Source organism: Papio anubis, chromosome 7 (genome assembly GCF_008728515.1).
Source record: "Papio anubis isolate 15944 chromosome 7, Panubis1.0, whole genome shotgun sequence".
In the NCBI taxonomy this organism is placed as follows: Eukaryota; Metazoa; Chordata; class Mammalia; order Primates; family Cercopithecidae; genus Papio; species Papio anubis.
The window spans coordinates 161,287,776-161,312,840 of record NC_044982.1 but is presented as its reverse complement, the minus strand read 5'-3'; the positions used below and the strand labels follow the sequence as shown (position 1 = coordinate 161,312,840).

At 43.0% G+C, this 25,065-nt stretch overlaps 1 long non-coding RNA gene across 1 annotated transcript in view; it reads right to left on the bottom strand.

Annotated features, from left to right (window-relative positions):
- Positions 1-18,022: 18,022 nt before the first annotated feature.
- Positions 18,023-25,065, bottom strand: part of LOC110743657 — a 43,365-nt gene continuing 36,322 nt past the window's right edge. The window contains exon 3 of the long non-coding RNA XR_002522975.2: positions 18,023-22,285. This is a non-coding gene — a long non-coding RNA (uncharacterized LOC110743657). The remainder of the gene's footprint in view (positions 22,286-25,065) is intronic.

Genomic DNA, 25,065 nt, shown 5'->3' with positions numbered 1-25,065 from the left:
ACTTCCATGGCACTTCTGAGCTACAAGGTACTGTTCTGAGGATTTTGTACAATTAGCGCATTTAAACATCATTAGAACCCTACGACATCAGTAATATTATGTTCCCGCTGCAGGTGAGACAGTGGCACAGAGGGGTTAAATGATTTACGTAAAGTTGCTCTCCTGAGAGGCAGAATCAGGATTTGCACCGGGGTGTCAATGAGGCAGACTCTGTGTTCCTATCGGCCATGTTCTGCAGTTTCTCATAGATTCTAAAGTCACAATGAGAATGAGGCTTGGCAAGGGGTTAAGCAAGATGTAGAATAAAATGACAAGAACAGCTGCCCATGATCTATTTAAGACAAGGAATGGAAAATCCTGTGAAAGTTGACCAGGGGCGAGGTAGGAGCTCAGAGAGCCAGAGGGGCTCCTGTTGACCAAATGGCCAGAATAGCGGCACCTAAGGAATGGCCTTCCTGATCTCAGAAACCTGAGCTGGGCACTCACCAGCTGCTCTCCTCACCCCAGGCCAAGGAGCCAGAGGGGAAGCCGTGGCTGCCTGATGTGATTGGGTTAGAGCCACAGTTGGAAACTAGATATCTGGGGAGATGTAGTGTCCAGTGAAAATCTAAGCCGGTTGGGCCCTCAGGACAGAGATAGTGATGTCCAACCAGGAGAGGCCACATGCTGGGACAAGGCAGGTGGCAGCCCGTGCTGCCAGGAGAGATCATCCATCAAAGATTCTTCCTCAATCCATCAGCTTCGTCATTTCAGCCCATGCTTTTCTCACATATCACTGTACAGGAGTAGAGAGGAGGGTTGTTTGTCTATTTTTCTCCCCACCTAGGTTGCCCCTTCTGTCCCCATACACACCCAAAGCTCGTGATTACTGGGGAGCTTTCTATTGTGCATATGCCTGTTGAGGTTGATATACCTATCCATGGCTCTCTTGACATACAGCTTCTTGGTCCAGGACTTTGGGTGAGGATGTGCAGACATAAGCATGAAGTGAGCAAAATCTCTAATATTCCAGGATGTGAGCTGTGACCTAGAGAAGCAGTTTCCGAGGGGCACCCTAAAGGGCTTATACTTCCTCTTCAGGACAACCAAGTAAAGAAAACAGGATTGCCTGATAAATCCCAGCACATGCCCTGTGTTCTCTGTTAGGAGCATTCCTGCCTCCTGGCCTTCAAGTCTCACAAACCATGGGGACTAGCCAGCATGCACGGGATGGCGAGGACATGCTCTGCACCAGGAACATTGAAGGGTTCGACACTTCCTGTCTACACACATTTGGGATTGGCATCCCTAATTTTTCACATGTTTTCTTCCTGGGAGTAATAGGCGTGATCAGGAATCTCCTCTGGGCTTAGGTGAGACACAGCAGGATGGACCAGCAGGTGTTCCTGGAGCCTCTGCTCTGTACTCTGTGTCCTGTAGTGGGTGTTCATTGTAGCTATGCTGATGTGGGGAGAAGGGCAGGGGACTGGAAAAGCTGGAGGATCTGCCTGATCTCTCATCTCTTTTGGGGCAGCAATCGTGTGTGTTTTTGTTTGTTTTTTCCACAATGCAGACTCTCTCATTTGATTCCATGTAAGTTGCCTAATTCCAGTTACTTCTTAGCCTATCAATATGCAACCATCAAGATTTAGTTTTGAGGTGTCACTGTCTCTGGTTAAGGTGTGAGGGGGAAATTAAACTCTGTTGGTCTCTGGTTTAAGATATGAAATAACCAAGTGGATGGAGTTTCATGAAGGGATGCTAAGAGTTCTGTGGGCCTGGTGGAACCCGCATAAGACTGAGTGAAGAGTGAAGATACGTTGTGTGTTCTGACTCCGTCCACTGAGGAGACATAGAAGCAGCAACACCGCAGCTGCCCTGAGCACATACAGCACCAAGATCTTGGCTTCTAAATAGTATCCTCCAATAAACGGAGATGGTTGGGAGGCTGAGGCAGGAGAATTGCTTGAACCCAGAAGGCGGAGGTTGCAGTGAGCCGAGATCATGCCATTGCACTCCAGCCTGGGCAACAGGAGCGAAACTTTGTCTCAAAAAGAAAGAAACAAACAAAAAAGCAAGAGACAGGCTTCTTAAATAAATGGCTAATTCTAGGGCTAGGGCAAGAAAAATACAAGGTGAGGCTAAAACATCTTGGAGTGCCAGAAAGTAAGGAAGTTAAAAAAAAAAGATGGGGACATGTTGAAAGGACACAGAAGAGTTCCCAAGGGCCAAAAAAAGCTGCAACAACTTGAGCAGCAAGATAATTAAGGCTAGTTTTGGATTGTAACACAAATACCCATGAGTTCATAATGATATAAAATATGTTTGCATACATAAATGGAGATAAGGAACAAATATTTTTTACAGAAAAGTTCAAAAATTAAATGTAGAGACTTCCCACTGCTCATGGACTCAGTGAATATGAACCCACGTAGAAAGGACTTTTCTCTGCTTCATAAAGTCTGGGGCCTCAACTGGGAAGACATCACTTGCTGAGAGTGAGTCAAACAGTTGGGGGCTGCAATCTTCTACAGTCCCCTTCACTTACATGGCTGGTGCCCTTCCATTTGAATGTGGGCTTAGTAACTTGGTTTTAGAAGCATGAAAAGAGAAAAATAGACACTCAGCAGTGGAGAAGCCTGGCAGACATAATCTTAACCAAGCGGTCAAGGTTAACATCACCAGTGACACGTTATGTGGATATCACATAACCCCTAATTCTGTGTGAGGTGAAGCAAATCCATCATCTTTGTTTAACGAAAGAATATCAGAAAGACCCAAGTTTAGGAGCATTCTATAAAATACCTGTAATCTTCAGAAGTGTCAGTGTCATGAAAAGCAAAGAAAGACTGATACATTGTCAAAGGGATAAAGGTGACTAAATGCAGCATGGTATACAGATTTGGCTACTGAACAGAAAATAGGACATTAGTGGAAATCTCATGAAGTCTGAATAAAGACTCTACTTTAAGATTTTGTACCAATTTTATTGTGTTGTTTTTGATAAATGTTCCATGGTTAAGATGTTAACAATAGGGGAAGATGGAAGAAAAGTCTATAGGAGCTCTCTTCACTCAGTTTACTGTTTCTCTGTGGGTCTAAAATTATTTCAAATTTAAAAATTTATAAAGAGGTAATGGAATACTACTTAGCAATAAAAACGGAACAAACTGTTGATACATACATTACAGATGAATCTCAAAAACATTATGCTGAGTAAAAAAAAAAAAAAGACCAAAAAAATACTATTGTATTCTATGTACATAAGCTTCCAAAAAATTAATACCAATTTACAGTGAACAAAAGTATGTAAGTGGTTGCCTGTTGGTGGGATTTCGGGTGGGATCACAAAGGGACACGGGGGCAGGTATTGAAACAACTGTTACTCTGTTTGTGGTGATGATTTCATGGGTGTATACATATGTGAATACTCATCAAATTGTACCATTTAAACATATGCAGTGTGTTAATTTTACCTGAATATGATATAGATAAATAGATTGATGGATGGGTAGATAGATAGATGGGTAGATAGACACAGAGACACCTAGAATTAGTGAGGGGGGATTTTTTTCTATTGCTATGTAATAACTGTAGAATGAGTGTTAAAAGTAGAAAAGTATTATTTTCCAATCCCAATATAATAACTGATTCAGGTTGGATCATTGGTTGAAGGTACAACCATCTGATGAAAAGTCCTTTGGTACCAGAATATTCACATGGTCTCGAAACACCACTCTACAGATAACTTATCCATCCCATAGGGGAAAATAGACCTGTACTATGGGATGGTGATCAAATCCAGCAGCACTGATGGAATGGAAACCTAGCATTACATGTTTCCTGATATGACGGAAAAAGGACCCAAACAACAACACGTATGTATAACCATACATGTTGAACCAGAATCTAATCCTGAAGAAGAAATCCAAGATGCGGAGCATCCTACAGGACTGTCTTGAACTCTTGGAAAACAATGTCAGTTTTGAAACAGACCTCTGTGGGTTGGGCAGAGGTGAGGATGATCCCTATAGATTAAAAGACACTAAAGAGACAAAATAGCCAAATAAAATGTATAAACCTTGTTTGGCTTCTGGATCCAAAAAATAAAATAAGCTCCAAAGGACGTCTTGGGGCCCATAGGGAAAATTTAAATACGGGCTGCTTGTTAAATGCTGAATTGATCTTAATATTCTCAGATGTGATAGCATCATAGTTATGTAGTAGCAAAGTAAATAAGTGAAGACAGATGATAGGTAGGTGGTGGTGGATGGATGGAGGGGCAGATAGAGTGCTAATGTCAGACTGTTAACAACGGGTGAAGTTAGGTGAAGATACTATAGAGGTCTGCAATCCTTTCAACTTTTCTGTGGGTTTGAAACTTTTCATAATAAATATAGAGAAGGGGACATAGCATGAAAACAGCAGCGTTGTTCCGTTCTGGCTGTGCAGCCTCCGCTCCATCCCCGCTCCACTCCTCCCTGTCCAGGTCACTGACCCACAAAGCCTCTTCTGGGCAGGCTCAGGATTGGTTGCGGTGAAGTGGCCACATTGTCACCAGATTGTTTGAAATGGAGGCTTTATGCAGAGAGGTGGTGTATCCAGGCTAAGGGGGGAAGGCAGGATGGAGGGAGGAAGGAGAATGAGGCAGTTGCCATGGAGCCCTAAAGGGCCCCCTTTGCAGGAGCTCGACGCTTGTTTATATTCCCGAGAGGCTGTGGAGGCGGGGAAGTGAGAAGAAGAAAAATGGGGGCTTAATTTGCTCTCACCGATTCCGGCTGCCCACGGGGCTTATTATCCTTGATTGCCTGTTTTCTGCTTTCTGTCACCATGGAAACCAGCAAAAACGTGACTCTGCTCAGATGTACGCACTTTGCTCGCTGAAAGCCTGGTCCCCACGTACCTGCTGGGCCTCTGCAGTGGGACGAGATCTCTGCGGAAGGTGTCTGTGCGAGGGCGTGTGGTTAACTAGGGGCTGCCTGGAGGTGTGCGATGAGGCAGCGGTGGGGGTGGCAGGACGTCTTTAAGGGGTTGGTGAGAGTAGAGTTGCCATCAGCCTCCTTCCTCAGGCCAGGCTAGGAACACTTGGAAGTGTTTACAAGGCTGGGGCTGGGAGCAGCATGCCGTCCTTCCGAGGACAGTGTGTGCTGAGGCAGCCCACTCCAGGTCAGCACGTCCCGGAATTGCTAAGTGGAGGCCCTAGGTAGAAACAATCTGTGGCTCATCGCTGCACATTTGGGTTCCTGAGAACAGGTCAAGGTGACCCCATGAGCTGTGCTGAGGAAAGGCTTCACCAAGTGCACAGCTTTGCACGAGGGGGATCTCTGCGCGTCCTCTGCTTCTCAAATGCTGAGGATGAAACTGGCGCCAGGCATCCTCAAAGGGTTTGACCAAGAGGGTGGGGAAAGGTAGATAGGGTACCTTGGAAGGCAGCCCACAATACTGAGAGGAATTTTCTGGGAGTCTCCTGGCACATGAGGATCATCACAGCGTCTCTGCCACTTTTGTAGTTCAAGGAGCACATGGGGGTTGCAGGTGTGGGAGAGCAGGAGAGACTCTTGTTTGCCATTGTTTGACCTGCCTGTCTCTGTCAGTGGTCCCATGGTATTGTATTCACCATCTGGTGGTGGCATCCACGACTGGACAGGCTTCTGTGATTTCTGAAAGCTAGAGGGGCTCCTTGTTTAGACAAAGGTGACCCTAAGAGTCCATGGCTTAAGAAATAGAATGACCATACTCTCCAAAAGAATTTACACGTTCAGTGCAATCCATATCAAAATTCCAATGTTATTTTTCACAAAAATAGACAAAATATCTAAAATTTGTATGGAGCCACAAATGACCTCAAATACCCAAAGCAACGCTGAACAAAAAGAACAAGGCTGGAGACATCACACAACCGGATTTCAAAATATATGTACAAAGCTTTAGTAATCAAAACAGCATGGCACTGGCCAAAAAACAGAAACATCAACCAACGGAACAAAATGGCTTAGAAATGGACCCACATGCTTATTATGGTCAGTTGGTTTCTGACAAAGGTATCAAGAAGGCGCAGTGGGAAAAGGAAAGTCTTTTTAATAAATGGTGTTGGGAAAGTGGATATACACATACAGAAGAATGAAATTAGACCCCTATCTCACAACATACACAAAATTTAATTAAAAATGGATTAGGCTGGGCACAGTGGCTCACACCTCCTAGAGCTTTGAGAGGCTAAGGCAGTGGATCACTTAAGGCCAGGAGTTCATGGCCAGCCTGACCAACATCATGGTGAAACCCTGTCTCTGCTAAAAAAAAAAAAAAAAAAATAGCCAAGTGTGGTGGTGCATGCCTGTAATCCCAGCTACTCAGAGGGCTGAGGCACTAGAATTGCTTAAACCTGGGGGGTGGAGGTCAGTGAGCCAAGATTGCGCCCACTCCATCCTGTGTGACAGAGTAAGACTCCGTCTCAAAAAAAAAAAAAAAAAAAAAAAGAGAAAAGAAAGGATTAAAGACTTAAATGTAAGCTCCAAACGGCAAAAATGCTATAAGAAAACAGGGGAGACAGCTCTGTGATATTGGTCTTGGCAATGATGTTTTTGAATTTGACCTCAAAAGCACAGGCAACGAAAGTGAAAATAAGGCCGGGTATGGTGGCTCACACCTGTAATCCCAGCACTTTGGAAGGCTGAGGCAGGCGGGTCACGAGGTCAGGAGTTCAAGAGCAGCCTGACGAATATGGTGAAACCCCATCTCTACTAAAAATACAAAAATTGGCTGGGTGTGGTGGCACACGCCTGTAATCCCAGCTACTGGGGAGGCTGAGGCAGGATAATCACTTGAACCTGGGAGGCAGAGGTTGCAGTGAGCCGAGATTGCGCCACCGCACTCCAGCCTGGGCAACAGAGTGAAACTCCATCTCAAAAAAAAAAAAAAAAAAAAAAGACAAATGATATTGCATCAAACTAAAACTTCTGCAAAACAATTAAGAGTAAGGAGACAACATGCAGATTGAGAAAATGATTTGCAGACCATACATTTGATAAGAGATTAATATCCACAATACATGAGGAGCTCCACTTGATTGCATGAAAAAAAGTAACCCAATTGAAAAATGGACCAAGGACATGAAAAGACGTATCTCAAAAATTAGACATAGAAATGGCCAACAGGTATGTGAAAACAATGTTCTATATAACTGATCATCAGCGAAGTGCAAATTAGAACCACAGTGAAATATCACTTTGTATCTGTTAGGATAACTGTTATCAAAAGAATGGAAGATAAGAGTAGTCAAAGGGGTGGAGAAAGGGAACCTTTGCACACTCTTGATGGGAATGTAAATTGGTACAGCCATTTATAGAAAACAACATGGAGGTTTCTCAAAACGTTAAAAACAGAGCAACCATATGATCCAGCAATCCTACTAATGGGTATATGTTTAAAGGAAATGAAATCAGTATGTTGAAGTGATGTCTGCACTCCCATGCTCATTGTAGCATTATTCACAAGAGCCAAGATACGAAGTCACCTTATATGTCCACTATCACAGGAATGAATTAAGAAAATGTGATACATAAACAGAATGGAATATTAGTCAACCTTGAAAAAGAAGAAAATTCTGTTATTCTCAACAACATAGATGAACCTAGAAGATATTATATTAAGGGAAATAAGCCACCGAGAGAGATGAATATTCCATGATCTCATTTATATGTAATACCTTTGTAAAAAAAAAAGCCAAAATCACAGAAATTGAGTAGTATGGTGGTTACCAGGAGCGGGGTGAGGGTGACAGAAGGGGAATGTGGAGCTATTGCTCAAAGGTTACAACATTTTATTTTACAGGAGAAATAAAATTTTAATATTTATCAAAATATTTATTAAACATAAATATTCATTAAATATTTTAATATTTATTGCACAGCATGGTGACCATAGTTAATGTATTATATGTCTTGCAATTGTTAATAGAGTTAATTGAATAATTTCAATAGAGTTCGTTTCTGTTTACTCTTTTCAATTTTCCTCGCCACAAAAATTATAAATATGTGAGGTGATGAATATGTTAATTAACTTGATTTAATCATTACACAATGGTAAATAAATATCAAACATCACATTTTAGTCCACAAATACTTACAATCATTATTTGTTAGTTAAAATAATTAAAAACAATGACTTGGGATAAATAGGAGTCTGGAATTGGAATGAACTGAGCTTTGGAGTAGTTGCTGGTTTTCTAGATATTTAAACAGAGGAAGCTGAATCTTAGGAACTTTTGCCCAGTTCTGAGAAATAACGGGCAATGTTTCATCTCTGTTGTGTTGCTATTCCCTCATGTCCATTGGAGAAAAGTGTTCTATGTGCATCTCCCTGCAGCGTATTTTTCTGTGCCCCTGGGTTGAGAGCAGCCATCAACAGCGCCATGCTGTCTTCCATGGCAGGAATAGTTTTTTTCAGCATGAAATGTGCTGCTGCTCTACCCTCAGCAGCCCTGGCTACATCTGAGTCTGAGGTGTCATGGTTTGGAATGAGCTGTGGAATCCATGTGGCAGATGTCTGCTGGAGAAGAAACCTGAATGGTTTTCAGGATTCCTGTTTAATTATTGTGATGAACCTGTGCTGGGAATGTCATGAGTTGGTGCAGGACAAAGGGGGCTTCGTGAAGTCTGAGTAGAGAGTACTGACGACCCTGGATGCAGAAATATGAGCCGTGTGTGTGATCAGCTACATTCCTCCTTTCAGGTTTCTAATCCCCAGAATCCCTTTTTTGCCACAGGGTGGGAATATGATCCTGTGATACGGCTTCCCGTGTCAGTTGCAGGCATGTGTGCATGCTTGAGATGCTGTTTTCTGAGAATTGTTGTTGACCAGGCCAGCAACACTATACAATGGCAACAAGTGGCTCAGGAGTATGCCAGATAATAGGACACTCCTCCTTCCTCTAGAAGTCTAATGGCACGTGATCACCTTATTTGGAGCTTGGTGCATGTGGAACACGGTGGCATGCTGCTCAGAGAAACCTTCTCCCCTTGTAAACACAGCCCCTGATCTCATTCTGTGCTGCTTTGCCCTTCTGTATGGAGTAGCTCCTTGGCCACATCTCAGTGTGGCTCTGTATTAGTCCATTCTCATGCTGTTATAAAGAAATACGTGAGACTGGGTAATTTATAAAGAAAAGAGGCTTAATTGGCTCATGGTTCTGCAGGCTGTACAGGAAGCATGGCAGCTTCTGCTTCTGGGGAGGCCTCAGGAAGCTTCCAGTCATGGCGGACGGTAAAGGGAAAGCAGGCACGTCTTACATTGTGGAGCAGGAGCAGGACAGCAAAGCAGGAGGGGCCACACACTTTCAACAACCAGATCTCCTGAGAGCTCGCTCACTATCGCAATGACAATACCAAGGGCAGTGGTGCTGAACGGTTCATAAGAAACCGCCCCCTTGATGCAGTCACCTCCTCCAGGCCTCCCATCCCACACTGAGGACGAAAATTCAACAGGAGACTTGGGCGGGGACACAGAATCAAACCATGTCAGGCTCCAACACTTGTCATCCCTTCCTGTAACTGTCACCTCTGCCCTAGTGACTGTGCTTCCCAGAGGCTCTGGGGAAGCCTAGAAGGAATGGTGTCCCTTCTTTGATCATCAAAGAACTAGTGAAAACCTAGATGGAAAAAAGAATGGGATTTGAACAGTAGCTAACCCTGGATTTAAAACAGGTTATTGGACCCCAACCCTGACCAGCTGAACGGGAAAATCCAAGGAAGAGACCCAGCAATCCACATTCCCAAGGTCACCTAGTGGTTCTGATGCATGGTCTATGCGTTGAACTAGGCTATGGGTGGATCCAAACTTGAAGAAGCAGCAAATGAAAAGCAGAGCTCTCTAAGGCTTACTGGAGAGGGGCTCTTATTTAATGGGGGGAAGAGGCGTTCTCCGTTGTGAGTGCAAAGCTGAGTCTTGCCCCCAGTGAGTCCCTATGGTTCCTGTGCCTGTGCTCAGAGCAGATGTGAAGAGGCTGAGGAGATAGAGAGAAGCCAGATAGGTTTGCTTTTTGTTTTTTCTTTGCCATTCTCTCCTTGCCTGGCCATTCAGCTCTCTTTATCAATGTAGACAGCAGACCGTTTCATACACAGTGCTATGATTTCACAGCCTCACTATATTTAGTATCCATGGAAGTGCCCAGAACCTACTGAATTCTTAAACCATTTTGCAACCCAAGATAGGATAGGGGCTACTGTAGTAATAAAGAAGTCTCCATATCAGATGGACTTATCAGAATAAAATTTAATTTACTAATCATACAAGGATTGATATTGGTCAGGCACACCCCCCATATGTTTTAGCCATGTCTTCTGGGATTCTAGGCCTCCAAGGCCATGACAGCAAGGGAGAGGAGTTGCAGTCAGCACACAGCCCTTGACTGATTACGCCTGGAAGTGACACACGTTTCTCATTGGTCAGAGTTCATATCATGGCCTCCTCATTGGAAGGTAGGCTGGGCAAGGGTAGTACCTGAATATTTGCTGAGAAAGACCCATTATGCTCACATTACAGCATCTATGTGTCAAAGAGCCTTTTCTTTATGAAAGCACTGACATCTAAACATTTATGTGACACAGCAGCAGACAGCTACTGCAGCTCTCCCTCTATATCTGTTGGGGCTTGGCTCATGGGACAGATATCTAAGTCCCTGGTAGGGAATGGGGAAATTTCTGATAGCAGTTCAAGACACTGGTTAAAAAGTGAAGAGTTGAGACTTGGTGCAGCCAGTATATTTCCCCCACACTGAATGATACAGCACAGAAACTTGACTGAAATCCTTCACTTCTTGGCCACTACCTGGTGCCCAGGCTGTGTGCATTTCTTTTTAAAAAAATTTTTTTTTGGCTGAGCGTGATGGCTCATGCCTGTAATCCCAGCGCTTTGGGAGGCTGAGGTGGGTGGATCACCTGGGGTCAGGAGTTCGAGACTAGCACTACCAACACGGAGAAACCCCGTCTCTACTGAAAATACAAAATTAGCCAGGTATGGTGGCACATGTCTGTAATCGCAGCTACTCAGGAGGCTGAGGCAGGAGAATTGCTTGAACCCTGGAGGCAGAGATTGTGGTGAGCCGCGATCATGCCACTGCACCCCAGCCCAGGCAACAAGAGTGAAACTCCATCTCAAAAAATGGGGAAAACAGATTGTGTTTGGTTACATGGTAAGTATTTCAGTGGTGATTTGTGGGATTTTGGTGCACCCATCACCCGAGCAGTATACACTGCACCCTATTTGTAGTCTTTATCCCTCAACCCCCTTCCCAGCATTTTCCGGTTTGGGTTCCCAAAGTCTGTTGTGCCAATCTTAGGACTTTGCATCCTCATAGCTTAGCTCCCACTTATGAGTGAGAACATACAATGTTTGGTTTTACATTCCTGGTAATTTCACTTAAAAGCTTTCAGTCTCATCCAGGTCACTGCAAATGACATTAATCAATTCCTTTTCATGTCTGAGTATTCTGGGTCTCTGAACCCCAGAAGCTTCATTTGTGAGACGTAGGAGGTACCAAGGCATATTTGTGATTTACAGAATGTCCAGATCCTTTGAAATTGGGCTTTTTGTACAAACGAATCTCATAATTCTACAGACTCATTTTCTGAGAAAAGAGGCAGAGGCAGGCAGTTGAAAGGGGACAGCAAGAACTAGTCATCATTTGTGCTGGCCGAGGTCTTGCTCCAGTGTTTTGGAGAGGCTACTTTGCACCCGTCTTTCCAGCTGTACAGTCAGGGGCTAAATGGTCGGAAGGGAGTGGGGAGGGCGCCGCTCTGCCTCTCCTCCTCCAGCTCCTGCCTTCAGTTTCTTTCCTCTCACTATGGAGAGAAAACAGGTGGGGATGGACCCTAGGCCCAATTGCTGCTCCTCTGCCCACGGATACTCATCCAGCATTGTTCTCAGTAGGCTTGTGAGGGCCTCATATTGAAAGTGATCTAGAAGTAGAAGATAGAATGGAGGTTACCACGAGCTGGGGTGGTTGGGAGGGTAGATATGTTCGTCTAAAGATGTAAAATTACAGTTAGATAGGAGGAATCAGTTCAAGAAATCTGAGTGCAGCCTGGTGACTACTGTTAACGACAGTATACTGTATTCTTCAAAATTGCTAAGAGAGTAGACGCTAAGTGTTCTCACTACAAAGTGAAGAATGTATGAGTGAAAATGCACATTAATTAGCTAGATAGATTTGGCCATTCAGCAATGTATGTATACTTCAAAACGTCATGTTGCACAATATCAGAGATATGGAATCAACCCAGGTGCCCATCTACAGTGGATTGGATGAAGAAAATGCGGTCCACATATGCCAGGGAATACTACACAGCCATAAAAAATGAAATCGTGTTCTTGGCAGTAACATGGATGCAACTGGAAGTCACTATTCTACACAAACTAACGCAGAAACAGAACAACAAATGCCACAGTCTCACTTGTGAGAGCTCAACACTGGTTATGCATGGACGTAAAGATGGGAACAACAAACACAGAGGAATACAAGTAGGAGAAGGAGAGAGGGAGGCAAGAGTTGAAAAACTATCCACTGTGCTCACTCCCTGTGCAACAGGTTCACTTGTACTCCAGGCCTCAGTATTGTGCAACATACTGTCATAAAAACCTTCACATGTACCCTTGGAATCTTAAAGAAAAAGAGGGGGAAAAGCATACATTGTGTTGTGCATAATAAATGCATCAATTTTTATCTATTAATTTAAAAATAAATATAAAAAAGAAAGTACATGGAGAGTGAAAAACTGGATTCTGATAGACACCATGTTGAGATGGGAAGTTGCAAGGGAGCCGATGTGGGTGAGTGGTGAGGCGGTTTCCAGATGGCTGTGTGAACAGTTCATCTGTTCCTTGCCAGGAGCTCTTCTGACCCATCCAGCCTCATTCCTTATTCCAGGTTGATTTTCCTTAAAGCAATTTTTGGCGACAGAGTTTGGACAAGATGTTGTGGATGTTGAGGTAGTACAGAGAAGAGAGTTCAAAACCAGAGCCAGAATTCTTTTGTGTTGGAGCCTTAGGATGTGGCTTGTGTCCACATGTCTCTGTATATCACAGACTGCTGATCAGAGTTGGGGACATCCAGCGTGGGGCGTTGTGGGTGGCTCCAGGGCACCCCTGTGGCTCTCTGGGCTGGCACAGACCCTGGGAAGATGTTTTTCTTTGTTCTCTGTGATGCATCCTTCATGTCTGCACTCTGACCTTGGATCTCCACACAAGGGAGGGATGTTGGGTGTGGTAGGCTTAATTTTCTCTCCATACCTGCTCCTCCTCTTGTCTGAGCACAGGGTTTGTCAGGATCTGTTTTGACCTTTTATTGTAAAAACAGTTACCAAGATCAGTTCCCAGAAGTTTCCCTTTTCTGCCCATCTGCGTCCCCTCCACATGTATCTTGGAACTACTAGGGAAGGGTTCTGGAGGTTCCTCTAAGATGCAGGTTAACAGAGAGACCCTAAACATACATGACTTTATATGTGAGAATGAAACAGCTTCAGCAGATGCGTGGTGAAGGCTTCAGAGGACAGAGGAGAGACCAGAGGATTTCTGAAGAGAACTACTGTGCCTGAGGAGCCTGATTTCTGAAAGTTGAGATGTCCTGTGGGCCTGGGTCTTCATGTCCAGGCTCTGATCTCCATAATCCCCCTTGGCATAGGGGCCGCTGTGGGGCTGAAGTCATGCTGTGGAATGAACCCTGCCAGGGAAATCTGTTAAAGACTCATCATCATCTTACGTTTTCCCATGGAGGGGAGTTGGTATGAGGCAGGTAGAGGGAGGTGGGGCATGGAGAAGAGTCTGCAGTCCTTTCTGCTGACAGGCTGTCCCTGGTGTCTGTGTGGTGCTCATGGGGGCTCTTGTGACTCTTCAATGAAGTCTTCTACAACCTCTTCGTTTCTCACAGAAAAGGGGAAAGCTCGTGACTTAGGAGCTTGGGAGGAGTGGGCATGTCAGTTTCCCTTCAGTGCTCACCTGCACAGCGTCCCCCCTGAGCCCACGGTGCTGACGTGCGACATTCTGGGCACTGAGGCAGAGACGTGTGGCTCCGTGTGATCTGTTCCTCTCCACCAACCAGGTGCTCTAGGAAGTGCTGACACCAGCCTCTACCTTTATGTACAGAGTGACGTTGGATGTGGAATAGAAAGGAGGCAGCAATGAGATGAGGAACACTGCTTTGTTCTCAATACTTACGCTGTGCTCCTCTTTGTCTCATCCTCATGACAGGCCTCCAGTTTTCAGACCCATCAGGTTGGGTGTCAGGACAGGGTGATGGCAATTGGAATGTGATTGGGGCATTTAATGACTTAGGTTTGGAATTTCGGTGTTTTTCAGAAATGTGGCGTAAAAGCTCACGGATGGTTTTGTGGTGGTGGTTGTTCTGTTTGTTTTTGTTTTTTAAAAAATTTCTCCCCAGTAGACCTGATGACAGCCTCCGGGGAATTGGGGGGAGAAAAACAAGACCAACGGTCTCTGCTGTTCCTGACGCTCATTGGCAATTGAGGGCAGGGACAAGGGGTTTGGTGAGAGAGGCCAGGAAAGACTGATGTCCACCTGTTCCTTCTCCTCACTAGCCTGAATAGCTCCAAATGAGCTCAGGGATCCTATGGCCCATCACTGTGGAAACACGGGTCACATGGATTGACATGGAATCTCACCTATTGGGCGCAGGCTGCCATGCAGCTCAATGGATGCTCTGATTTGTGGACATGCAGGCCCTTAACACTTGGTTACCTTCATTCTCCATGTTTTGCTCAGTGGTTTCTGGTCCAGAATTGAAAAGCAACCAACAGCTCACTCCCACCCTGAAAAGCAACCAACAGCTCACTCCCACCCTGTCTCTCTCTTGGCTAAGAGGCGTGTTCCTGGGGCCTGCACACATTTCTTTGCAAAATGGCAGCTCTCCAGAAGATAGAAAAGGTTGGCTGGGTCTCAAGAAAGTGATTGGCCATTTTATCCTCAAAAATTCCTTCATCCCATATGTTTTCTACTCAGCAATTTTAACTCCTTTATTAGCATAACTCACATAAATGTATTTCTAATTTCTCCTTCACCAAGTCCTGGCCTTACTCAAAAATACTTACTCTTTTTAATATGCATATTTCCCACACTTTACCATCTTTAAACCAATGGCATCTTGGAATACTGTCATTATGTAGTTAGCTACGCTTTTGTTTTTTCTTTGTATTACATAAAATAATGGTGCATTTGAAGTGAATGTCCTTTTCAATGTAATGAAATACATATTTCATTATGGAATATAAGGGTTCCTGGTTGTGATATGGAGAAAAAAAAAGACAAATCTGAACCTTGTTGAATTAAGAAACGGAATAAAAAAGGAATCCGACAAAAAGATGAAGTTCAAGTTCCTATGCTCTTGGGAAGATGGCCTTACACAGTGGACACCAACAGTAACTCAGGTAGCCCTCTTTGCTGAAAGACGTAACTGGGGTCTGGGGTGGTGCCCTCAGTCTGCACCTCCAGTCGCCAAAAGGACAAGACTCAGGGTTAACACACTTGGATAGGCATGAGATTTGACCATACCATATCCAAACCACGTATAATTGAATTTTCTGTAAATACGAAATATCCGGGCCCTTAATAGTGTAGAACTTCTTTCCAGGGCACAGCTGCTGAAAGCTAAGTGAGAGGCAGGAAAGGGGACCCACTTCTGACTTTGGTACTTGGAGGGGCCTTCGTGGAGTATGAGTACTTCCGTTGGCATGCGGTAGGGGGTTCCTCACCTGTACCCTAATTTCCATTGCATAGAGACAAGTCTGGGAGGGTATCAAAAATACGCTACTTCTAGTTGCCTTTCCTTTTCTGACCTCTCCCCCTCCCCTACGCTTGTGACTTTCTGGACACTATTTTCTATCTTACATCTGTGGAATATGAACTTGGAATATGGAACATGTGGCCCAACTTAAATGCACATGAGCTTGGACCCCAGACTGTCCTTCCGTGTGCACCCAGCAACACTGGACTGTGGAATCCTCACACAGGTTTATGGGGATGAGTGTGCCCCGGGAACGCCGTTCTTCATTTCAGGCGGCAGTTTCCTAAATCCTTTTCCAGTGATGGGCAGAGGACAGGCACCTGAAGCAACGCTGCACAATTGAGCTTTGTCCACACCAGAGCCTGCACAGACACCTCAGAGGCTTTGAAATTGGTGTCTTTGATGAAAACCAGTTTTCAGGTCTGTATATGCAAGTTTTGCTCATGAAAATAGAGCCCAGCAGCAGGCGGCAGAGGAAGGAGGGAGGAATGGTGTGCACCTTTCCTTGCCCTAGGAGGAATTCTTGGTGCCACACCCAAGCTGGGCTCCCTCCACAAGACTGGACTGACCTTTCTCTTCCTGTTCCTCCCTCTGTCTTAGCTCATGGTTCCTACGTGGATGCTTCGACTAAATACTTCCATATACTTGCCCCTTCCTTCTCATCTTCTGTACTATCCACACACGAAGACCAATGAAGAATAAAACAGTGTGTGGGGTCCACACCATGATATTCCATAATTTCAGATGTGCAGTTTCACCCTGCAAAAGTGAGGAGATGGTAACAATGTCAGTGAAGATGAAAAATGGCATTTCACATCACCAGGATCTCAGAAATCTGAGCTATGCAAGACTCTTTCTTCCAGGAAAATCCTGCCTGCCAGGATCAGGAAAGGGGCCTAGGCAGGAAAGAGAACTCCTAGGTTTTGCCTAATAAAAGAGGGAATGAGGGCTGGGCGGGGTGGCTCACACCTGTAATCCCAGCACTTTGGGAGGCCGAGGCGGGTGGATCATGAGGTCAGGAGATCCAGACCATCCTGGCTAACATGGTGAAACCCCGTCTTTACTAAAAATACAAAAAAAATTAGCTGGGCATGGTGGCGGGCGCCTGTAGTCCCAGCTACTCGGGAGGCTGAGGCAGGAGAATGGCGTGAACCTGGGAGGTGGAGCTTGCAGTGAGCCGAGATCTCACCACTGCACTCCAGCCTGGGTGACAGAGCAAAACTCTGTTTCAAAAAAAAAAAAAAAAGAAAAAGAAAAAGAAAGAAAGAGGGAATGGGCCAGGCATTGTGGCAGCATTGTGGCTCACATGTGTAATCCCAGCATTTTGGGAGGCTGAGGTGGGAGGATGGCTTAAGTCCAAGAGTTCAAGACCAGCCTGGGCAACATAGTGAGACACCATCTCTACAAAAAAAAAAAAAAAAAAAAAGTCAGGCATGGTGGTGCCAACCTGTAGTCCCAGCTACTTGGGAGGCTGAGGTGGGAGGATTGCTTGAGACTGGGAAGTTAAGGCTGCAGTGAGCCGAGATTGCACCACTGCCCTCCAGCCTGGGCAATAGAACAAGACTCTGTCTCAAAAATGAAGGAGGAGGAGGATGATGGGGGAGGAGGAGAAGGAGGAGGAATGTCTTATTTTAATTTTCTGAAGCAAACTGATACTCATAATACTACGTCTATGTTTAAATGTGTGTTGGTGTTTGTGTGTTTGTATCAAAGTGTCTCAGTGTCAGTATGCTGGTGTATGTTTAAGTTGATGGAGTGTCAGTTTTTGTGTTTCTGTCAATGTTTGTTTCAGAATCTATATGTTGGTGTGTGTTTCTTCTGAATGTGTGGCAGTGTGTGTTTCTATGAACGTTTGTCAATGTATATGTGCTTATGTTAATGGGTGTGTCAGTGTTTGTATGTGAATGCATGAAGGGTGTAGGGGGAGAGGGAGAAGAGATTGTGAAAAGAAATAGTCCATATCCTGTGCTGAGATGGGTCTTCTCCAAGTGACCAGAAGTGGGTACTAAGTGGAACTTCACTGGTTCTTAACCCTCTTTTTATTCAAGGTACAGCTGAGAATATTGGTGTAGGTACAAAGCACGCAGTTTTCACTCTTCACTTTCTTTGTGATAGAACATCACAGTGGTTAAGAGAAAGCTATGGAGAGAAAATTCTTGTCTTAAATGAAGAATCTTTCTAACTCAGTGTGGTATTTGCACAAAGATAGAGAAATAAGCCAGTAAAAAAAAGAGAAGAAAGCTCAAAAATATATACATGTATATATAAGCAAATATTTATAAGAAAGATCAATGAAGTGAAGATGGATTTTGCAATAAATATTCTAGAAATTTTGTATTTCTATAGGAGGGTGGGTAGAATATGGTCTTTGACTTCATATTACACATAAAACCAATTTCAGGTTGATCATAGACCTAAAGATAAAAACAAGTCAATAGAATATTCAGAATGTAATTTAGAAAATAATTTCCTGACCGTGATGTAGGGTAAGATTACTTAAACCAAACCTAGAAAGTAATTTTCGTATAATATAAAATCCAGTCTAACATAGTTGATGTGAGCAAGGAAATGGAGACAGATTGAGTCAAGCTCAAATTCTTCTATTCCTTTGCTGTAGGGCTTTCTGCTTAGATTCAGAGCTAGCCCATAGGAGAGATAATAGTAGCTACCTCTTGAATTGCTGTGAAGATTTAATGAAATAATAATACATAGGGCATGTAGACTGGTACCAGGTCTGAGTTAACCACTAAGTTAGTGCTGATATTGACAGCATTATCTAAGTAATTGCAAGATGTATTATATGCTTCAAGTATTAGATGCATCACTGTATTCTGTTACCATGACAGAATAAGACTTAGAATTTTTATCTTATATTAATAAGAAAACCTTCTGCAACTTACATTTATGTGAGCATTTGTCATAAATCACTTCTATGATTACATGAGATGGAAAATATAAGCAAATTACATTACCAAAGTATTTTTAAAATTTATATCTTTCAGATCAAACTCTTCTGTCTGAATCACTTTTCAACTCATCTTGTCTGTAACTTTCCCCACAGTTTCATCATCTATGCTAATTAGAAGATTTGGCAATGCCACATTTCTTGAGCAAGTCCTGTGCTACTCTTCTGTGAATGTGTTTTTCCAGTCTACTGTCAGACTCTCCCCAGGTGGTTTTTCACGATCTCACCCGAAGGTACTCATAGAAGCTTTTCAGACCACATTTGTGTATGTGCATGCAAAGACAATCACATTATGACTGTCTTCCCACCAACAGTGTTTGACACTGCTAATTTTCACATGAATCTGTGTTTGAGATAGGTGGGATGTATGCAGTAACATCAGTGGAATGCACTACTTTCTCTGCACCTGCTCATGCTCAGTGTACGGCCATTGCGGCTCATTTGCTGTATTCTGCTCTATCATTGAGGAAACATGCTTAAATATCATTTCTAACTAGCTATTAGAGACAGTCAAGTTATTAGTGTGCTACCAAATATCATAATTTATGTGTGGAGAGTTGCTTTTATAAACTATGATTCAAGAAGTCCATGGAATAGGGAGATAGGAATGGCAAAGAGTTACTTGAAAGTACGCACTGGGGTGATAGCTTTCTAAAGACTTAGAGAAAGTTATATTTTGCAAATTTCTGCTCTGATCTTACAAATATGATCAATGTTCCCTATAAGCTGCATTCCAAAATCAATTCTTAAATCCATAACAATTGTATATATTTTCTTATTGTTCTTTCACCCTTATAATCATGTGGATGGTTGTCATACAAATCATGTTATGATCAGTTACTACAAAAGTAGATGCATTTTGGTCTCCATAGAATGCTTTGCTCTGCCCACTTGCAATACTGACAGATTCTACTTCTGGGCACTTGGAGATTGGAATGGGCTTAGCTGTTCACTGATGAATATACTTACAGAAGAAGAAATTCATATAGTTCATAATTTGGGATATTGACTGAAATTGCACCTAGAGTTTCAGGCTTCAGGAAGGCTCAACCAAGTTTGCAGTATGTCCTGATCTCAAATTTATGACCCATGAGTCCACTGGAACACCATTCTCTCTTCAGGCTCCAGTGTGCAGACAGGGTAGTGGGGCCTTACTACATGACGTGGTCTAAGACTTTGGGATGTTTGTGATGACAGATTTCTTAGAATTTGGGTGCTCAGGCCAGCATCTGTAAAATCAGGTCAGAGGTACTGCAGTAGGTTGTGGGAAAATATATATTCAGGCTATCAGAGAGTAGTGTTTGGGACTTGGTGCTCAGCACTGTGTCCTGTGACATCAATGTTAGCACAGTCTTGTGTCTATCACCTGTTCTGTCTTCATCCTGAGCACACATTGACCAGAGCTCATTGACCCTTATTTGCCAAATGGTGATGGGTCCTTTCTTGTCCAGTTCTACTTGCAGCCTGTTTATGGCATTCCACTATGCCTCTTTTTGGTGAAAAGTGTGTCAAGGGATAATATTCACAGTGTACATTATGATGGATTGTAGCATATGCATTGAAATAAATAGGAAAAGGGGATTTGACAAGTTACTTGGCATTATAGAAACTACAGTTAAAATTAAATAATCTGAGTAACCTTCCATGTTTTAAGATGAAACATTTAAGTGTGCCTGCCTGTCTCAAGGAGTGAAATACGAGCTTGGAGGAGTGAGGTTTCTTGAATTACAAATGCCCACAATAACAGTGACTAAATAACTGCTCAGAAATGAGAACTGTGATCCAGGTCAGGTGCATCTCTCACTGTAGGTCTAAACACTACAGGAGCTCATTTGCCCACTGAAGTTATAAATCTGGTATGGAGAATATAACCTATGATGACAGATCATAAAAGCAAGAGTCTTGGCTTTGTAGATGTCCATGTGTTGTGGCCATGCAGCCCCCTGACTTTGTAGGCTTTGTAGGCATGGTTGCCCGAAACATCCCTGGTGCTTCCCAGCAGAGTGCTGTGGTCTGTGAACAGGGAGCTGTGTGGTGAGTGGGTGGGCATCCCTCCTTGCTGTGTGATTTTCTGTTTAGCTAGCACTATTGCAGAGTCACCATTCATCCTATGTCCATCTCTTAGACCAGTGCATGGAGGTTTGAGAATATGCTGTACCATGTTGTTCTTTTGTTTATTTCACCAGGATTTCTTTACCTGTGCACAACACAATCTGAATCACTCACTCTCCTAAACCTGATAAAAACCTTGTGTCTAAAGCTTCATTTTCAGAAATGGGTAGGCAGGGACTGGCTTAAATGAACATGATTACAAACACTTTTCTTTTTCTACACCAAGACAGCCCGCCTGCTACCAAGACTATCTTTTTTTGTGGTTTCAGGGCTTAGTGCTGGTTCATGTAATTCCATGATGTGGGTGTTTACAGATACATGGTCCCAAATAATTCCTCATGGAGTCTCTGAAATGAAAAGAGCTTAATTGTCACAGGAGTTTTCAAAGGCTTGAAGGTACAGTTGTATTTTTAAACCTTAAGGAAGGAAAATCTTAACAAGAAAAAAAATCTCTTAAGTGCCTAAATATGATTTATTTTCCCTATGACTCGCATTTCTCCATCTTCACTTCTACTGTCCAGAGTCAGGTCTTCCAAAGTGTCTTTGTTGGGATACCACAGATACAGGACTAGACGTTGTCTGAAATGGGTCTTTCTGGGATATGTGAGGCACAGGCATCTATCTTTAAAGAAGTGGTTACTGACACTCACACAGGCGACTGGGTAACGAAGAGTGTGATGGGGAAGAAGAAAGAGTAGGAGAGCCCTGGAGCTTGATGACGTCTACCTGAAGCAGGTGCCCCTGGATTTGGAATGCTGACTAGATAAAGGAAGCAGCTTTGCATTCTTTCCGTGTGCCTATTCATGCCCAAGTTTGTGTTTGTGTTCATTTTTGTCTTTGTTTGCATATTCTTTCCTATCACAATAATACCCTTAAAATAGTATTTTCATTTTTATAATGTTAGATTTATAGAAAGATGCAAAGAGAGAATTCAGCGAGTTTCATATGCTCTTCAGCTTCAGCTTCCTGTAATGTTAGTATCTGACATAGCCATAGCATATTTATGAAAGCTGAGAAACTGACAGGGTAAAAATAACTATTAACCGAATTAAAGACTTTCTTTATATTTTACCAGGTTTTCCACTAATGTCATTTGTCTGTTCAAGGATCCAATCCAGGATAGCACATGACATTTAGTTCTTAAGTGCATTACTTATTTATTGCTGCCTTATAAATTACCACAAATTTACTGGCCTAAAAATGCATAAAGTATTATCTCATAGTTCTCTGGGTCAAGAATTGAGACATAGATGATAGCCAAGGCTGAGGTCTCAACTAAAATTTCAGCTGGTGAAGAAGTTCTTTCTTAGCTCACATTATTGCTGTTTGAACTCAGTTCATTGCAGGCTGCTGGCCAAAGCCTGCATTTAGTTCCTCCAGGTGTTGGCTTCTCCCACACGCCAGAAGGCTCCATCAAAGCCATCGAGGGACAGAGTTTTCTGCAAGACAGAAAAATCACAATCTTATGTAACATGATCACCTACGTGTCATCTCATCACCTTTGCAGTATTCTCTTGTTTACAGTCAACTCCGTTTCTGACCACATTCATGAGGAATTAGTATTCAAGGTTGTGTCATGCCAAGAGATGGGAATCATTTACCTTCTATATCAGCTATTCTCCAGTCTACAATCTTTACTTAGTTTTCATGACTTTGACCCTTTTGAAGAGTACTGGCCGGTTGTTTTGCAGTGTCCCACAATATAGATTTGTCTGATGGTTTCTCATGATTAGACTAAAACTATGGATTAATCTTGACATACTTATCCAAGATGAAAGACAAAGAAAGCTGAACTTCAAATTATTCTTTTTTTTTTTTTGAGACGGAGTCTCGCTCTGTCACCCAGGCTGGAGTGCAGTGGCCGGATCTCAGATCTCAGCTCACTGCAAGCTCTACCTCCCGGGTTCACGCCATTCTCCTGCCTCAGCCTCCCGAGTAGCTGGGACTACAGGCGCCTGCCACCTCGCCCGTCTAAGTTTTTGTATTTTTAGTAGAGACGGGGTTTCACTGTGTTAGCCAGGATGGTCTCGATCTCCTGACCTCGTGATCCGCCCGTCTCGGCCTCCCAAAGTGCTGGGATTACAGGCTTGAGCCACCGCGCCCGGCCCAAATTATTCTTTAAAGCTATAGTTACCAAAACAGCATGGTATTGTTATAAAAGTAGACACAGACCAATGGAACAGAATAGAAAACCAAGAAATAAAGCCAAATGCTTACAACCAACTGATATTCAGTAAAGCACACAAAAATATAAACTGGAGAAAGGACACCCTGTTTACTAAATGGTGCTGGGAAAACTGGATAGCCACATGAATTCCTACCAATGCCTCTAACACCACATGATCTAATCCAGTATTGTGCAAATCACTGTGTCCATTCCTACTGCTTGTATGTAACCTCCCCCTCTAACCATAAACAGTTGGCTGCATTTACTTAATTATTTTACCCCAAAATACATGGATATTGGTTTCAGAATTGTTCATCAACACCCCCATGAGACACAACTCTATCAAGAAAGGTATAGTGCTTACATACACATCTTTTAGCCTTTAAACTTGGAATTTCCACTTACAAAATTATGTTACTCAGGTCAGCCTCCTTTCTTCCCTCTCACTCTCTTCAGTGAGGTTATTTCATATATTTGTAGTGTGGTTATATTATTTTGTTTGTGTTACACCCTATGATCCCCTAACCTAAGTATTTTTTTTTGATTTGCATAAATATTTACTCACTGTGATACAACATTCTGCTGTATTTAAAAAATAGTATCATGTATCCACAATTACAGTATTATAGAGAATATTTTCACTGCCCTAAAGAAATCGACACATCATCTATTCAATCTTTCTCTCACTCCAGCCACTGGTAACCACTAATGTGTTTACTATCTCCATAGATTTTTCCTTTTTCAGATTGTCATATAAATGGAAGTAAACAATATTTAGCCATGTTATGTGTATGACATGAGGGAGGACTCCAACTTGCACCAGGGTATTCACTTGTCCCAGCATTATTTTTGACACACACACACAAAAATCCACACTGAATTGTCTTGACTACCTTGTGAAATCAATTTACCATCAATGTTAGGGTTAATTTTTAGATGCTAAATTTTATTCACTGATCTATATGCTTATCCCTATACAAGTGCCATAATGTGTTGATTACCATTATTTTCAAGTAAGTTTCAGAATCCAGAAGTGTGAGTTGAGTACTGCAACTTTTTTTTCTAGATTGTTTTGGCTGTTCTGATCCCGTATATTTCCATATGAATTTAAAAATCAGCTTGTCAATTACTGCAAAGAAAAGCAGCTGGAATTTGATAAGGATTGCATTGAATTATGGGTCCATTTGGAAAATATTGCCGTCTTAACTGTATTAAGCCTCCTGATCAATGAGCATGGAATATTTTTTCTATTTAATTAGGTCTGCTTTAATTTTTTTCAATAATGTTTTGAAGTTTGCTGTGTACACATCTTAGGATTATTTTGTTAGGTATATTCCTGTAATCCTAACACTTTGGGAGGCCAATGCGGGCGGATCATGAGGTCAAGAGATTGAGACCATCCTGGCCAGCATGGTGAAAACCCGTCTCTACTAAAAGTACAAAAAATTAGCTGGGTGTGGTGGCGTGCAGCTGTAGTTCCAGCTACTTGGGAGGCTGAGACAGGAGGATCGCTTGAACCCTGGAGGCGGAGGTTGCAGTGAGCTGAGACCACACCACTGCACTCCAGCCTGGCAACAGAGTGAGACTCTGTCTCAAAAACAAAAACAAAAACAAAAACAATCCAGTTACATTTTTGTTATTATTAAATATATAATTAAATTAGTATTGACTGTAGTCACTCTGCTATGCTGCCAAATACTAGATCTCATTCATTCCTTCTATTTTTTGTCCCCGTTAACCAACCCAAGCTCCCCACAACCCTCCATCTAACCCTCCCAGCCTCGGGTAACCATCATTCTACTCTCTATCTTCATGAGCTCAATTGCTTTCATTTTTAGCTCCCACAAATAAGTGAGAACATACAAAATTTGTCTTTCTGTGTATTGCAGGATCTGGCCAACATCCTGCAATGCAATGGTGCTCTTTCTTTGTTCCCAAGTGGATTGGCAGGTCAAGAAATAATAGACACATACAAGATAGTGGAAGCTGGGTCCAGGGGAGTCTCCGCCTTCTGGTCCCACGGTGCCACCAATGCACTGGATATACCAGCAT